Genomic DNA, 17,515 nt, shown 5'->3' on the forward strand with positions numbered 1-17,515 from the left:
CGCGTCTTTACAATAATGCGACGCACATGCTCAGCCGATTTGGTGAAGTTCTGCGCAGAGCAGGCAATTTTTAGTCATTTAAATGTCATTTCGCATAGGATAATATAGAGCATTTTTTTCACCTTTATAACAGTTAAAGCGCCACGGCGTCCATAAAAGTCTGCAAGCCTCTTTAGGGTCACGTGACGCATGCGCACGCGTGATTTCGTGAAGCTGTATGCAAATCAGGCAGGAAGAGGGCCGCTTTCAGGCATTTAATGGGATTTTCCATAGAAATACATCATTGTGACCCCTTTTTAACCGTTATAGCGCCACCAAGTGGCCAATCTCCACGTCCTTTTTCATGCGGCCACAGAACAAGCTCTTACATATGCGTGCTGAGATTGGTGAAAATACCTCGTTCCGTTCACGAGTTATAGCCAATTTAGTAAAAGTGGCTCCTCCCCCTTCCAACGTTTTGGCGGCCCTTAGGGACCGTGAACCCAAATTTCCACTTTTTTTTATAACCTTTGAAAATCAGACTCCAGAGAATCTCGCTGCGCTGGTTTGGTTCCGGTCGGGCCAATAACCTAGGACTAGTTTGCAAAAGTAGGTTTCGCAAAAAATCCCAAATAGCCGAAATTTTTCCCACTCTGACGAGCAAATCCGAGGCATGCATTTTGTCCGCCTTGAGCCAAGGATTCCAGCGATATAAGGCACTCGAGGCTACGCCTTACGTTTGATGAGTTATGAGCCGTTTCGTACTTTTGATCGCCGTTTCGTACTTTTGATCGCTGTAGCACCCCCGTCAGGCCGATCGGGGCGTGCTTCGGTGACGTCAGTAGTCGTTGTGAGTACTACCATCCCTGCAAGTTTCAAGTCTCTACGACTTACGGTTTGGTCTGCCCGATCAGTTTTAGCTGGAGAATGATGCATCATGGGAAAATGAACAGTTACAATAGGGTTTCAGCCTGACACCTGACTTTGATTGGATTTTACTACCCCTTACTATCAATATTTTGACATTTGGGCTCTCGATTGTGCCTAACGACCTATGTTTCCGAACTTCTGACGCTGGTTTTGTCTCGATCGGACTAGCGGTTTCGAAGATATCGGCAAAAAAGTTTTAAGCGCTAAATTACAACGGTGCACAAACCATACGACGAAACCTGGCAAGTGTGGTATTGTTGGACTCGGCAACGATTCAGGAGTCTAATGAGATGAGTCTCGTGAAAATAAGTCAACCACACCCAAAGTTCTGAGCCTTTTTTAAAAAAAATCTCCACTAGGCGGCGCTGTTTCGAAACTTGTCAGGCTACTTTGGGGTATCGTGGTGATGACCCATACCAAGTTTTGCAACAATCCGTTCATGCGTTGATAAAATACAGCATTTTAGCACATAATTCAAGATGGCCGACAGCCAAAATGGCCGATATGGTAAAATTGGATATCCTTCGACTCGGCATGACGTCCCGAATCTAACGAGGCCCCTTTTATGATATTTGGACAAACGGTTCAGCAAAGAAAAGCTAAAATAGCCATTTTTCGTATCTCCAGACCAGTAGGTGGCACAGCGCCGAAACGCTGCATGTAGCCTCAAGTCATGCTTATGATGACATGTACCAAGTTTGGTTTGAACACGATAAAGCGTTGCGGAGATATTGCCTTAAGTGTGTTTTTGCAAACGTTATGTAAAATTTGTTCGCGCGTTTATCGAAAACGAATAGACGAATCAACTTGATTTGCAAGATTTTTTGTCAATATTGTCTGAAGATGATCTGGTTAAATTTTCGTGCAAATCGGATGAACCGTCTAGGACGAGTTCGCAAAAGTAGGTTTTTCGGTTAATTGAAAATGGCGGGGAAATATCCAAGACGGAAAATGACGTCATAGGGTGCAATCGAATTGGCACGAGCTCAGAAATTAGAGGAAAAAAGAATTTCGTTTCTAGCCCTTACGGTTCAAAAGTAATTAGCATAAACATGAGTACACATTTGGACAGGTGGTGGCGCTAGAGGGATTGAGATAGAGACACCAAAATTTCCATGGTGACATACCAGACCATCTTCTATTAGTGTGCCAAATTTCACAACTTTTTACCATACGGTTCTATGGGCTGCCATAGACTCCCATGGCGGAAGAAAAAAAGACGGGAACGGTTTCAATAGGTGCCTTCGCACCTTTGGTGCTTGGCCCCTAATAAAAAGGGCATAAAAAGGGTCTAAAAAGGCCTATAAAAAAAAGACTATAGGGTCTGAGCACTTTATTTTTGAGCTGCAGGTTGCAAAAACTTTATCAAGCCTGGTGACATGTGCATCGGAGAGGTCAAAGGTAAATTTTTGCATTTTCAGCTCATTTATCATGGAAAAGTGGTGTTTTTTTTTTAACCTTTTAAACTGGTATGCCTCTACTGATGGCCCGATCTCCGTCAAAGTTTGCACGCGTCTTTACAATAATGCGACGCACATGCTCAGCCGATTTGGTGAAGTTCTGCGCAGAGCAGGCAATTTTTAGTCATTTAAATGTCATTTCGCATAGGATAATATAGAGCATTTTTTTCACCTTTATAACAGTTAAAGCGCCACGGCGTCCATAAAAGTCTGCAAGCCTCTTTAGGGTCACGTGACGCATGCGCACGCGTGATTTCGTGAAGCTGTATGCAAATCAGGCAGGAAGAGGGCCGCTTTCAGGCATTTAATGGGATTTTCCATAGAAATACATCATTGTGACCCCTTTTTAACCGTTATAGCGCCACCAAGTGGCCAATCTCCACGTCCTTTTTCATGCGGCCACAGAACGAGCTCTTACATATGCGTGCTGAGATTGGTGAAAATACCTCGTTCCGTTCACGAGTTATAGCCAATTTAGTAAAAGTGGCTCCTCCCCCTTCCAACGTTTTGGCGGCCCTTAGGGACCGTGAACCCAAATTTCCACTTTTTTTTATAACCTTTGACAATCAGACTCCAGAGAATCTCGCTGCGCTGGTTTGGTTCCGGTCGGGCCAATAACCTAGGACTAGTTTGCAAAAGTAGGTTTCGCAAAAAATCCCAAATAGCCGAAATTTTTCCCACTCTGACGAGCAAATCCGAGGCATGCATTTTGTCCGCCTTGAGCCAAGGATTCCAGCGATATAAGGCACTCGAGGCTACGCCTTACGTTTGATGAGTTATGAGCCGTTTCGTACTTTTGATCGCCGTTTCGTACTTTTGATCGCTGTAGCACCCCCGTCAGGCCGATCGGGGCGTGCTTCGGTGACGTCAGTAGTCGTTGTGAGTACTACCATCCCTGCAAGTTTCAAGTCTCTACGACTTACGGTTTGGTCTGCCCGATCAGTTTTAGCTGGAGAATGATGCATCATGGGAAAATGAACAGTTACAATAGGGTTTCAGCCTGACACCTGACTTTGATTGGATTTTACTACCCCTTACTATCAATATTTTGACATTTGGGCTCTCGATTGTGCCTAACGACCTATGTTTCCGAACTTCTGACGCTGGTTTTGTCTCGATCGGACTAGCGGTTTCGAAGATATCGGCAAAAAAGTTTTAAGCGCTAAATTACAACGGTGCACAAACCATACGACGAAACCTGGCAAGTGTGGTATTGTTGGACTCGGCAACGATTCAGGAGTCTAATGAGATGAGTCTCGTGAAAATAAGTCAACCACACCCAAAGTTCTGAGCCTTTTTTTAAAAAAATCTCCACTAGGCGGCGCTGTTTCGAAACTTGTCAGGCTACTTTGGGGTATCGTGGTGATGACCCATACCAAGTTTTGCAACAATCCGTTCATGCGTTGATAAAATACAGCATTTTAGCACATAATTCAAGATGGCCGACAGCCAAAATGGCCGATATGGTAAAATTGGATATCTTTCGACTCGGCATGACGTCCCGAATCTAACGAGGCCCCTTTTATGATATTTGGACAAACGGTTCAGCAAAGAAAAGCTAAAATAGCCATTTTTCGTATCTCCAGACCAGTAGGTGGCACAGCGCCGAAACGCTGCATGTAGCCTCAAGTCATGCTTATGATGACATGTACCAAGTTTGGTTTGAACACGATAAAGCGTTGCGGAGATATTGCCTTAAGTGTGTTTTTGCAAACGTTATGTAAAATTTGTTCGCGCGTTTATCGAAAACGAATAGACGAATCAACTTGATTTGCAAGATTTTTTGTCAATATTGTCTGAAGATGATCTGGTTAAATTTTCGTGCAAATCGGATGAACCGTCTAGGACGAGTTCGCAAAAGTAGGTTTTTCGGTTAATTGAAAATGGCGGGGAAATATCCAAGACGGAAAATGACGTCATAGGGTGCAATCGAATTGGCACGAGCTCAGAAATTAGAGGAAAAAAGAATTTCGTTTCTAGCCCTTACGGTTCAAAAGTAATTAGCATAAACATGAGTACACATTTGGACAGGTGGTGGCGCTAGAGGGATTGAGATAGAGACACCAAAATTTCCATGGTGACATACCAGACCATCTTCTATTAGTGTGCCAAATTTCACAACTTTTTACCATACGGTTCTATGGGCTGCCATAGACTCCCATGGCGGAAGAAAAAAAGACGGGAACGGTTTCAATAGGTGCCTTCGCACCTTTGGTGCTTGGCCCCTAATAAAAAGGGCATAAAAAGGGTCTAAAAAGGCCTATAAAAAAAAGACTATAGGGTCTGAGCACTTTATTTTTGAGCTGCAGGTTGCAAAAACTTTATCAAGCCTGGTGACATGTGCATCGGAGAGGTCAAAGGTAAATTTTTGCATTTTCAGCTCATTTATCATGGAAAAGTGGTGTTTTTTTTTTAACCTTTTAAACTGGTATGCCTCTACTGATGGCCCGATCTCCGTCAAAGTTTGCACGCGTCTTTACAATAATGCGACGCACATGCTCAGCCGATTTGGTGAAGTTCTGCGCAGAGCAGGCAATTTTTAGTCATTTAAATGTCATTTCGCATAGGATAATATAGAGCATTTTTTTCACCTTTATAACAGTTAAAGCGCCACGGCGTCCATAAAAGTCTGCAAGCCTCTTTAGGGTCACGTGACGCATGCGCACGCGTGATTTCGTGAAGCTGTATGCAAATCAGGCAGGAAGAGGGCCGCTTTCAGGCATTTAATGGGATTTTCCATAGAAATACATCATTGTGACCCCTTTTTAACCGTTATAGCGCCACCAAGTGGCCAATCTCCACGTCCTTTTTCATGCGGCCACAGAACGAGCTCTTACATATGCGTGCTGAGATTGGTGAAAATACCTCGTTCCGTTCACGAGTTATAGCCAATTTAGTAAAAGTGGCTCCTCCCCCTTCCAACGTTTTGGCGGCCCTTAGGGACCGTGAACCCAAATTTCCACTTTTTTTTATAACCTTTGACAATCAGACTCCAGAGAATCTCGCTGCGCTGGTTTGGTTCCGGTCGGGCCAATAACCTAGGACTAGTTTGCAAAAGTAGGTTTCGCAAAAAATCCCAAATAGCCGAAATTTTTCCCACTCTGACGAGCAAATCCGAGGCATGCATTTTGTCCGCCTTGAGCCAAGGATTCCAGCGATATAAGGCACTCGAGGCTACGCCTTACGTTTGATGAGTTATGAGCCGTTTCGTACTTTTGATCGCCGTTTCGTACTTTTGATCGCTGTAGCACCCCCGTCAGGCCGATCGGGGCGTGCTTCGGTGACGTCAGTAGTCGTTGTGAGTACTACCATCCCTGCAAGTTTCAAGTCTCTACGACTTACGGTTTGGTCTGCCCGATCAGTTTTAGCTGGAGAATGATGCATCATGGGAAAATGAACAGTTACAATAGGGTTTCAGCCTGACACCTGACTTTGATTGGATTTTACTACCCCTTACTATCAATATTTTGACATTTGGGCTCTCGATTGTGCCTAACGACCTATGTTTCCGAACTTCTGACGCTGGTTTTGTCTCGATCGGACTAGCGGTTTCGAAGATATCGGCAAAAAAGTTTTAAGCGCTAAATTACAACGGTGCACAAACCATACGACGAAACCTGGCAAGTGTGGTATTGTTGGACTCGGCAACGATTCAGGAGTCTAATGAGATGAGTCTCGTGAAAATAAGTCAACCACACCCAAAGTTCTGAGCCTTTTTTAAAAAAAATCTCCACTAGGCGGCGCTGTTTCGAAACTTGTCAGGCTACTTTGGGGTATCGTGGTGATGACCCATACCAAGTTTTGCAACAATCCGTTCATGCGTTGATAAAATACAGCATTTTAGCACATAATTCAAGATGGCCGACAGCCAAAATGGCCGATATGGTAAAATTGGATATCCTTCGACTCGGCATGACGTCCCGAATCTAACGAGGCCCCTTTTATGATATTTGGACAAACGGTTCAGCAAAGAAAAGCTAAAATAGCCATTTTTCGTATCTCCAGACCAGTAGGTGGCACAGCGCCGAAACGCTGCATGTAGCCTCAAGTCATGCTTATGATGACATGTACCAAGTTTGGTTTGAACACGATAAAGCGTTGCGGAGATATTGCCTTAAGTGTGTTTTTGCAAACGTTATGTAAAATTTGTTCGCGCGTTTATCGAAAACGAATAGACGAATCAACTTGATTTGCAAGATTTTTTGTCAATATTGTCTGAAGATGATCTGGTTAAATTTTCGTGCAAATCGGATGAACCGTCTAGGACGAGTTCGCAAAAGTAGGTTTTTCGGTTAATTGAAAATGGCGGGGAAATATCCAAGACGGAAAATGACGTCATAGGGTGCAATCGAATTGGCACGAGCTCAGAAATTAGAGGAAAAAAGAATTTCGTTTCTAGCCCTTACGGTTCAAAAGTAATTAGCATAAACATGAGTACACATTTGGACAGGTGGTGGCGCTAGAGGGATTGAGATAGAGACACCAAAATTTCCATGGTGACATACCAGACCATCTTCTATTAGTGTGCCAAATTTCACAACTTTTTACCATACGGTTCTATGGGCTGCCATAGACTCCCATGGCGGAAGAAAAAAAGACGGGAACGGTTTCAATAGGTGCCTTCGCACCTTTGGTGCTTGGCCCCTAATAAAAAGGGCATAAAAAGGGTCTAAAAAGGCCTATAAAAAAAAGACTATAGGGTCTGAGCACTTTATTTTTGAGCTGCAGGTTGCAAAAACTTTATCAAGCCTGGTGACATGTGCATCGGAGAGGTCAAAGGTAAATTTTTGCATTTTCAGCTCATTTATCATGGAAAAGTGGTGTTTTTTTTTTAACCTTTTAAACTGGTATGCCTCTACTGATGGCCCGATCTCCGTCAAAGTTTGCACGCGTCTTTACAATAATGCGACGCACATGCTCAGCCGATTTGGTGAAGTTCTGCGCAGAGCAGGCAATTTTTAGTCATTTAAATGTCATTTCGCATAGGATAATATAGAGCATTTTTTTCACCTTTATAACAGTTAAAGCGCCACGGCGTCCATAAAAGTCTGCAAGCCTCTTTAGGGTCACGTGACGCATGCGCACGCGTGATTTCGTGAAGCTGTATGCAAATCAGGCAGGAAGAGGGCCGCTTTCAGGCATTTAATGGGATTTTCCATAGAAATACATCATTGTGACCCCTTTTTAACCGTTATAGCGCCACCAAGTGGCCAATCTCCACGTCCTTTTTCATGCGGCCACAGAACGAGCTCTTACATATGCGTGCTGAGATTGGTGAAAATACCTCGTTCCGTTCACGAGTTATAGCCAATTTAGTAAAAGTGGCTCCTCCCCCTTCCAACGTTTTGGCGGCCCTTAGGGACCGTGAACCCAAATTTCCACTTTTTTTTATAACCTTTGACAATCAGACTCCAGAGAATCTCGCTGCGCTGGTTTGGTTCCGGTCGGGCCAATAACCTAGGACTAGTTTGCAAAAGTAGGTTTCGCAAAAAATCCCAAATAGCCGAAATTTTTCCCACTCTGACGAGCAAATCCGAGGCATGCATTTTGTCCGCCTTGAGCCAAGGATTCCAGCGATATAAGGCACTCGAGGCTACGCCTTACGTTTGATGAGTTATGAGCCGTTTCGTACTTTTGATCGCCGTTTCGTACTTTTGATCGCTGTAGCACCCCCGTCAGGCCGATCGGGGCGTGCTTCGGTGACGTCAGTAGTCGTTGTGAGTACTACCATCCCTGCAAGTTTCAAGTCTCTACGACTTACGGTTTGGTCTGCCCGATCAGTTTTAGCTGGAGAATGATGCATCATGGGAAAATGAACAGTTACAATAGGGTTTCAGCCTGACACCTGACTTTGATTGGATTTTACTACCCCTTACTATCAATATTTTGACATTTGGGCTCTCGATTGTGCCTAACGACCTATGTTTCCGAACTTCTGACGCTGGTTTTGTCTCGATCGGACTAGCGGTTTCGAAGATATCGGCAAAAAAGTTTTAAGCGCTAAATTACAACGGTGCACAAACCATACGACGAAACCTGGCAAGTGTGGTATTGTTGGACTCGGCAACGATTCAGGAGTCTAATGAGATGAGTCTCGTGAAAATAAGTCAACCACACCCAAAGTTCTGAGCCTTTTTTAAAAAAAATCTCCACTAGGCGGCGCTGTTTCGAAACTTGTCAGGCTACTTTGGGGTATCGTGGTGATGACCCATACCAAGTTTTGCAACAATCCGTTCATGCGTTGATAAAATACAGCATTTTAGCACATAATTCAAGATGGCCGACAGCCAAAATGGCCGATATGGTAAAATTGGATATCCTTCGACTCGGCATGACGTCCCGAATCTAACGAGGCCCCTTTTATGATATTTGGACAAACGGTTCAGCAAAGAAAAGCTAAAATAGCCATTTTTCGTATCTCCAGACCAGTAGGTGGCACAGCGCCGAAACGCTGCATGTAGCCTCAAGTCATGCTTATGATGACATGTACCAAGTTTGGTTTGAACACGATAAAGCGTTGCGGAGATATTGCCTTAAGTGTGTTTTTGCAAACGTTATGTAAAATTTGTTCGCGCGTTTATCGAAAACGAATAGACGAATCAACTTGATTTGCAAGATTTTTTGTCAATATTGTCTGAAGATGATCTGGTTAAATTTTCGTGCAAATCGGATGAACCGTCTAGGACGAGTTCGCAAAAGTAGGTTTTTCGGTTAATTGAAAATGGCGCGGAAATATCCAAGACGGAAAATGACGTCATAGGGTGCAATCGAATTGGCACGAGCTCAGAAATTAGAGGAAAAAAGAATTTCGTTTCTAGCCCTTACGGTTCAAAAGTAATTAGCATAAACATGAGTACACATTTGGACAGGTGGTGGCGCTAGAGGGATTGAGATAGAGACACCAAAATTTCCATGGTGACATACCAGACCATCTTCTATTAGTGTGCCAAATTTCACAACTTTTTACCATACGGTTCTATGGGCTGCCATAGACTCCCATGGCGGAAGAAAAAAAGACGGGAACGGTTTCAATAGGTGCCTTCGCACCTTTGGTGCTTGGCCCCTAATAAAAAGGGCATAAAAAGGGTCTAAAAAGGCCTATAAAAAAAAGACTATAGGGTCTGAGCACTTTATTTTTGAGCTGCAGGTTGCAAAAACTTTATCAAGCCTGGTGACATGTGCATCGGAGAGGTCAAAGGTAAATTTTTGCATTTTCAGCTCATTTATCATGGAAAAGTGGTGTTTTTTTTTTAACCTTTTAAACTGGTATGCCTCTACTGATGGCCCGATCTCCGTCAAAGTTTGCACGCGTCTTTACAATAATGCGACGCACATGCTCAGCCGATTTGGTGAAGTTCTGCGCAGAGCAGGCAATTTTTAGTCATTTAAATGTCATTTCGCATAGGATAATATAGAGCATTTTTTTCACCTTTATAACAGTTAAAGCGCCACGGCGTCCATAAAAGTCTGCAAGCCTCTTTAGGGTCACGTGACGCATGCGCACGCGTGATTTCGTGAAGCTGTATGCAAATCAGGCAGGAAGAGGGCCGCTTTCAGGCATTTAATGGGATTTTCCATAGAAATACATCATTGTGACCCCTTTTTAACCGTTATAGCGCCACCAAGTGGCCAATCTCCACGTCCTTTTTCATGCGGCCACAGAACGAGCTCTTACATATGCGTGCTGAGATTGGTGAAAATACCTCGTTCCGTTCACGAGTTATAGCCAATTTAGTAAAAGTGGCTCCTCCCCCTTCCAACGTTTTGGCGGCCCTTAGGGACCGTGAACCCAAATTTCCACTTTTTTTTATAACCTTTGACAATCAGACTCCAGAGAATCTCGCTGCGCTGGTTTGGTTCCGGTCGGGCCAATAACCTAGGACTAGTTTGCAAAAGTAGGTTTCGCAAAAAATCCCAAATAGCCGAAATTTTTCCCACTCTGACGAGCAAATCCGAGGCATGCATTTTGTCCGCCTTGAGCCAAGGATTCCAGCGATATAAGGCACTCGAGGCTACGCCTTACGTTTGATGAGTTATGAGCCGTTTCGTACTTTTGATCGCCGTTTCGTACTTTTGATCGCTGTAGCACCCCCGTCAGGCCGATCGGGGCGTGCTTCGGTGACGTCAGTAGTCGTTGTGAGTACTACCATCCCTGCAAGTTTCAAGTCTCTACGACTTACGGTTTGGTCTGCCCGATCAGTTTTAGCTGGAGAATGATGCATCATGGGAAAATGAACAGTTACAATAGGGTTTCAGCCTGACACCTGACTTTGATTGGATTTTACTACCCCTTACTATCAATATTTTGACATTTGGGCTCTCGATTGTGCCTAACGACCTATGTTTCCGAACTTCTGACGCTGGTTTTGTCTCGATCGGACTAGCGGTTTCGAAGATATCGGCAAAAAAGTTTTAAGCGCTAAATTACAACGGTGCACAAACCATACGACGAAACCTGGCAAGTGTGGTATTGTTGGACTCGGCAACGATTCAGGAGTCTAATGAGATGAGTCTCGTGAAAATAAGTCAACCACACCCAAAGTTCTGAGCCTTTTTTAAAAAAAATCTCCACTAGGCGGCGCTGTTTCGAAACTTGTCAGGCTACTTTGGGGTATCGTGGTGATGACCCATACCAAGTTTTGCAACAATCCGTTCATGCGTTGATAAAATACAGCATTTTAGCACATAATTCAAGATGGCCGACAGCCAAAATGGCCGATATGGTAAAATTGGATATCCTTCGACTCGGCATGACGTCCCGAATCTAACGAGGCCCCTTTTATGATATTTGGACAAACGGTTCAGCAAAGAAAAGCTAAAATAGCCATTTTTCGTATCTCCAGACCAGTAGGTGGCACAGCGCCGAAACGCTGCATGTAGCCTCAAGTCATGCTTATGATGACATGTACCAAGTTTGGTTTGAACACGATAAAGCGTTGCGGAGATATTGCCTTAAGTGTGTTTTTGCAAACGTTATGTAAAATTTGTTCGCGCGTTTATCGAAAACGAATAGACGAATCAACTTGATTTGCAAGATTTTTTGTCAATATTGTCTGAAGATGATCTGGTTAAATTTTCGTGCAAATCGGATGAACCGTCTAGGACGAGTTCGCAAAAGTAGGTTTTTCGGTTAATTGAAAATGGCGGGGAAATATCCAAGACGGAAAATGACGTCATAGGGTGCAATCGAATTGGCACGAGCTCAGAAATTAGAGGAAAAAAGAATTTCGTTTCTAGCCCTTACGGTTCAAAAGTAATTAGCATAAACATGAGTACACATTTGGACAGGTGGTGGCGCTAGAGGGATTGAGATAGAGACACCAAAATTTCCATGGTGACATACCAGACCATCTTCTATTAGTGTGCCAAATTTCACAACTTTTTACCATACGGTTCTATGGGCTGCCATAGACTCCCATGGCGGAAGAAAAAAAGACGGGAACGGTTTCAATAGGTGCCTTCGCACCTTTGGTGCTTGGCCCCTAATAAAAAGGGCATAAAAAGGGTCTAAAAAGGCCTATAAAAAAAAGACTATAGGGTCTGAGCACTTTATTTTTGAGCTGCAGGTTGCAAAAACTTTATCAAGCCTGGTGACATGTGCATCGGAGAGGTCAAAGGTAAATTTTTGCATTTTCAGCTCATTTATCATGGAAAAGTGGTGTTTTTTTTTTAACCTTTTAAACTGGTATGCCTCTACTGATGGCCCGATCTCCGTCAAAGTTTGCACGCGTCTTTACAATAATGCGACGCACATGCTCAGCCGATTTGGTGAAGTTCTGCGCAGAGCAGGCAATTTTTAGTCATTTAAATGTCATTTCGCATAGGATAATATAGAGCATTTTTTTCACCTTTATAACAGTTAAAGCGCCACGGCGTCCATAAAAGTCTGCAAGCCTCTTTAGGGTCACGTGACGCATGCGCACGCGTGATTTCGTGAAGCTGTATGCAAATCAGGCAGGAAGAGGGCCGCTTTCAGGCATTTAATGGGATTTTCCATAGAAATACATCATTGTGACCCCTTTTTAACCGTTATAGCGCCACCAAGTGGCCAATCTCCACGTCCTTTTTCATGCGGCCACAGAACGAGCTCTTACATATGCGTGCTGAGATTGGTGAAAATACCTCGTTCCGTTCACGAGTTATAGCCAATTTAGTAAAAGTGGCTCCTCCCCCTTCCAACGTTTTGGCGGCCCTTAGGGACCGTGAACCCAAATTTCCACTTTTTTTTATAACCTTTGACAATCAGACTCCAGAGAATCTCGCTGCGCTGGTTTGGTTCCGGTCGGGCCAATAACCTAGGACTAGTTTGCAAAAGTAGGTTTCGCAAAAAATCCCAAATAGCCGAAATTTTTCCCACTCTGACGAGCAAATCCGAGGCATGCATTTTGTCCGCCTTGAGCCAAGGATTCCAGCGATATAAGGCACTCGAGGCTACGCCTTACGTTTGATGAGTTATGAGCCGTTTCGTACTTTTGATCGCCGTTTCGTACTTTTGATCGCTGTAGCACCCCCGTCAGGCCGATCGGGGCGTGCTTCGGTGACGTCAGTAGTCGTTGTGAGTACTACCATCCCTGCAAGTTTCAAGTCTCTACGACTTACGGTTTGGTCTGCCCGATCAGTTTTAGCTGGAGAATGATGCATCATGGGAAAATGAACAGTTACAATAGGGTTTCAGCCTGACACCTGACTTTGATTGGATTTTACTACCCCTTACTATCAATATTTTGACATTTGGGCTCTCGATTGTGCCTAACGACCTATGTTTCCGAACTTCTGACGCTGGTTTTGTCTCGATCGGACTAGCGGTTTCGAAGATATCGGCAAAAAAGTTTTAAGCGCTAAATTACAACGGTGCACAAACCATACGACGAAACCTGGCAAGTGTGGTATTGTTGGACTCGGCAACGATTCAGGAGTCTAATGAGATGAGTCTCGTGAAAATAAGTCAACCACACCCAAAGTTCTGAGCCTTTTTTAAAAAAAATCTCCACTAGGCGGCGCTGTTTCGAAACTTGTCAGGCTACTTTGGGGTATCGTGGTGATGACCCATACCGAGTTTTGCAACAATCCGTTCATGCGTTGATAAAATACAGCATTTTAGCACATAATTCAAGATGGCCGACAGCCAAAATGGCCGATATGGTAAAATTGGATATCCTTCGACTCGGCATGACGTCCCGAATCTAACGAGGCCCCTTTTATGATATTTGGACAAACGGTTCAGCAAAGAAAAGCTAAAATAGCCATTTTTCGTATCTCCAGACCAGTAGGTGGCACAGCGCCGAAACGCTGCATGTAGCCTCAAGTCATGCTTATGATGACATGTACCAAGTTTGGTTTGAACACGATAAAGCGTTGCGGAGATATTGCCTTAAGTGTGTTTTTGCAAACGTTATGTAAAATTTGTTCGCGCGTTTATCGAAAACGAATAGACGAATCAACTTGATTTGCAAGATTTTTTGTCAATATTGTCTGAAGATGATCTGGTTAAATTTTCGTGCAAATCGGATGAACCGTCTAGGACGAGTTCGCAAAAGTAGGTTTTTCGGTTAATTGAAAATGGCGGGGAAATATCCAAGACGGAAAATGACGTCATAGGGTGCAATCGAATTGGCACGAGCTCAGAAATTAGAGGAAAAAAGAATTTCGTTTCTAGCCCTTACGGTTCAAAAGTTATTAGCATAAACATGAGTACACATTTGGACAGGTGGTGGCGCTAGAGGGATTGAGATAGAGACACCAAAATTTCCATGGTGACATACCAGACCATCTTCTATTAGTGTGCCAAATTTCACAACTTTTTACCATACGGTTCTATGGGCTGCCATAGACTCCCATGGCGGAAGAAAAAAAGACGGGAACGGTTTCAATAGGTGCCTTCGCACCTTTGGTGCTTGGCCCCTAATAAAAAGGGCATAAAAAGGGTCTAAAAAGGCCTATAAAAAAAAGACTATAGGGTCTGAGCACTTTATTTTTGAGCTGCAGGTTGCAAAAACTTTATCAAGCCTGGTGACATGTGCATCGGAGAGGTCAAAGGTAAATTTTTGCATTTTCAGCTCATTTATCATGGAAAAGTGGTGTTTTTTTTTTAACCTTTTAAACTGGTATGCCTCTACTGATGGCCCGATCTCCGTCAAAGTTTGCACGCGTCTTTACAATAATGCGACGCACATGCTCAGCCGATTTGGTGAAGTTCTGCGCAGAGCAGGCAATTTTTAGTCATTTAAATGTCATTTCGCATAGGATAATATAGAGCATTTTTTTCACCTTTATAACAGTTAAAGCGCCACGGCGTCCATAAAAGTCTGCAAGCCTCTTTAGGGTCACGTGACGCATGCGCACGCGTGATTTCGTGAAGCTGTATGCAAATCAGGCAGGAAGAGGGCCGCTTTCAGGCATTTAATGGGATTTTCCATAGAAATACATCATTGTGACCCCTTTTTAACCGTTATAGCGCCACCAAGTGGCCAATCTCCACGTCCTTTTTCATGCGGCCACAGAACGAGCTCTTACATATGCGTGCTGAGATTGGTGAAAATACCTCGTTCCGTTCACGAGTTATAGCCAATTTAGTAAAAGTGGCTCCTCCCCCTTCCAACGTTTTGGCGGCCCTTAGGGACCGTGAACCCAAATTTCCACTTTTTTTTATAACCTTTGACAATCAGACTCCAGAGAATCTCGCTGCGCTGGTTTGGTTCCGGTCGGGCCAATAACCTAGGACTAGTTTGCAAAAGTAGGTTTCGCAAAAAATCCCAAATAGCCGAAATTTTTCCCACTCTGACGAGCAAATCCGAGGCATGCATTTTGTCCGCCTTGAGCCAAGGATTCCAGCGATATAAGGCACTCGAGGCTACGCCTTACGTTTGATGAGTTATGAGCCGTTTCGTACTTTTGATCGCCGTTTCGTACTTTTGATCGCTGTAGCACCCCCGTCAGGCCGATCGGGGCGTGCTTCGGTGACGTCAGTAGTCGTTGTGAGTACTACCATCCCTGCAAGTTTCAAGTCTCTACGACTTACGGTTTGGTCTGCCCGATCAGTTTTAGCTGGAGAATGATGCATCATGGGAAAATGAACAGTTACAATAGGGTTTCAGCCTGACACCTGACTTTGATTGGATTTTACTACCCCTTACTATCAATATTTTGACATTTGGGCTCTCGATTGTGCCTAACGACCTATGTTTCCGAACTTCTGACGCTGGTTTTGTCTCGATCGGACTAGCGGTTTCGAAGATATCGGCAAAAAAGTTTTAAGCGCTAAATTACAACGGTGCACAAACCATACGACGAAACCTGGCAAGTGTGGTATTGTTGGACTCGGCAACGATTCAGGAGTCTAATGAGATGAGTCTCGTGAAAATAAGTCAACCACACCCAAAGTTCTGAGCCTTTTTTAAAAAAAATCTCCACTAGGCGGCGCTGTTTCGAAACTTGTCAGGCTACTTTGGGGTATCGTGGTGATGACCCATACCGAGTTTTGCAACAATCCGTTCATGCGTTGATAAAATACAGCATTTTAGCACATAATTCAAGATGGCCGACAGCCAAAATGGCCGATATGGTAAAATTGGATATCCTTCGACTCGGCATGACGTCCCGAATCTAACGAGGCCCCTTTTATGATATTTGGACAAACGGTTCAGCAAAGAAAAGCTAAAATAGCCATTTTTCGTATCTCCAGACCAGTAGGTGGCACAGCGCCGAAACGCTGCATGTAGCCTCAAGTCATGCTTATGATGACATGTACCAAGTTTGGTTTGAACACGATAAAGCGTTGCGGAGATATTGCCTTAAGTGTGTTTTTGCAAACGTTATGTAAAATTTGTTCGCGCGTTTATCGAAAACGAATAGACGAATCAACTTGATTTGCAAGATTTTTTGTCAATATTGTCTGAAGATGATCTGGTTAAATTTTCGTGCAAATCGGATGAACCGTCTAGGACGAGTTCGCAAAAGTAGGTTTTTCGGTTAATTGAAAATGGCGGGGAAATATCCAAGACGGAAAATGACGTCATAGGGTGCAATCGAATTGGCACGAGCTCAGAAATTAGAGGAAAAAAGAATTTCGTTTCTAGCCCTTACGGTTCAAAAGTTATTAGCATAAACATGAGTACACATTTGGACAGGTGGTGGCGCTAGAGGGATTGAGATAGAGACACCAAAATTTCCATGGTGACATACCAGACCATCTTCTATTAGTGTGCCAAATTTCACAACTTTTTACCATACGGTTCTATGGGCTGCCATAGACTCCCATGGCGGAAGAAAAAAAGACGGGAACGGTTTCAATAGGTGCCTTCGCACCTTTGGTGCTTGGCCCCTAATAAAAAGGGCATAAAAAGGGTCTTAAAAGGCCTATAAAAAAAAGACTATAGGGTCTGAGCACTTTATTTTTGAGCTGCAGGTTGCAAAAACTTTATCAAGCCTGGTGACATGTGCATCGGAGAGGTCAAAGGTAAATTTTTGCATTTTCAGCTCATTTATCATGGAAAAGTGGTGTTTTTTTTTTAACCTTTTAAACTGGTATGCCTCTACTGATGGCCCGATCTCCGTCAAAGTTTGCACGCGTCTTTACAATAATGCGACGCACATGCTCAGCCGATTTGGTGAAGTTCTGCGCAGAGCAGGCAATTTTTAGTCATTTAAATGTCATTTCGCATAGGATAATATAGAGCATTTTTTTCACCTTTATAACAGTTAAAGCGCCACGGCGTCCATAAAAGTCTGCAAGCCTCTTTAGGGTCACGTGACGCATGCGCACGCGTGATTTCGTGAAGCTGTATGCAAATCAGGCAGGAAGAGGGCCGCTTTCAGGCATTTAATGGGATTTTCCATAGAAATACATCATTGTGACCCCTTTTTAACCGTTATAGCGCCACCAAGTGGCCAATCTCCACGTCCTTTTTCATGCGGCCACAGAACGAGCTCTTACATATGCGTGCTGAGATTGGTGAAAATACCTCGTTCCGTTCACGAGTTATAGCCAATTTAGTAAAAGTGGCTCCTCCCCCTTCCAACGTTTTGGCGGCCCTTAGGGACCGTGAACCCAAATTTCCACTTTTTTTTATAACCTTTGACAATCAGACTCCAGAGAATCTCGCTGCGCTGGTTTGGTTCCGGTCGGGCCAATAACCTAGGACTAGTTT

Source organism: Gobio gobio, assembly GCF_949357685.1.
Source record: "Gobio gobio genome assembly, chromosome: 24".
Taxonomy (NCBI): domain Eukaryota; kingdom Metazoa; phylum Chordata; class Actinopteri; order Cypriniformes; family Gobionidae; genus Gobio; species Gobio gobio.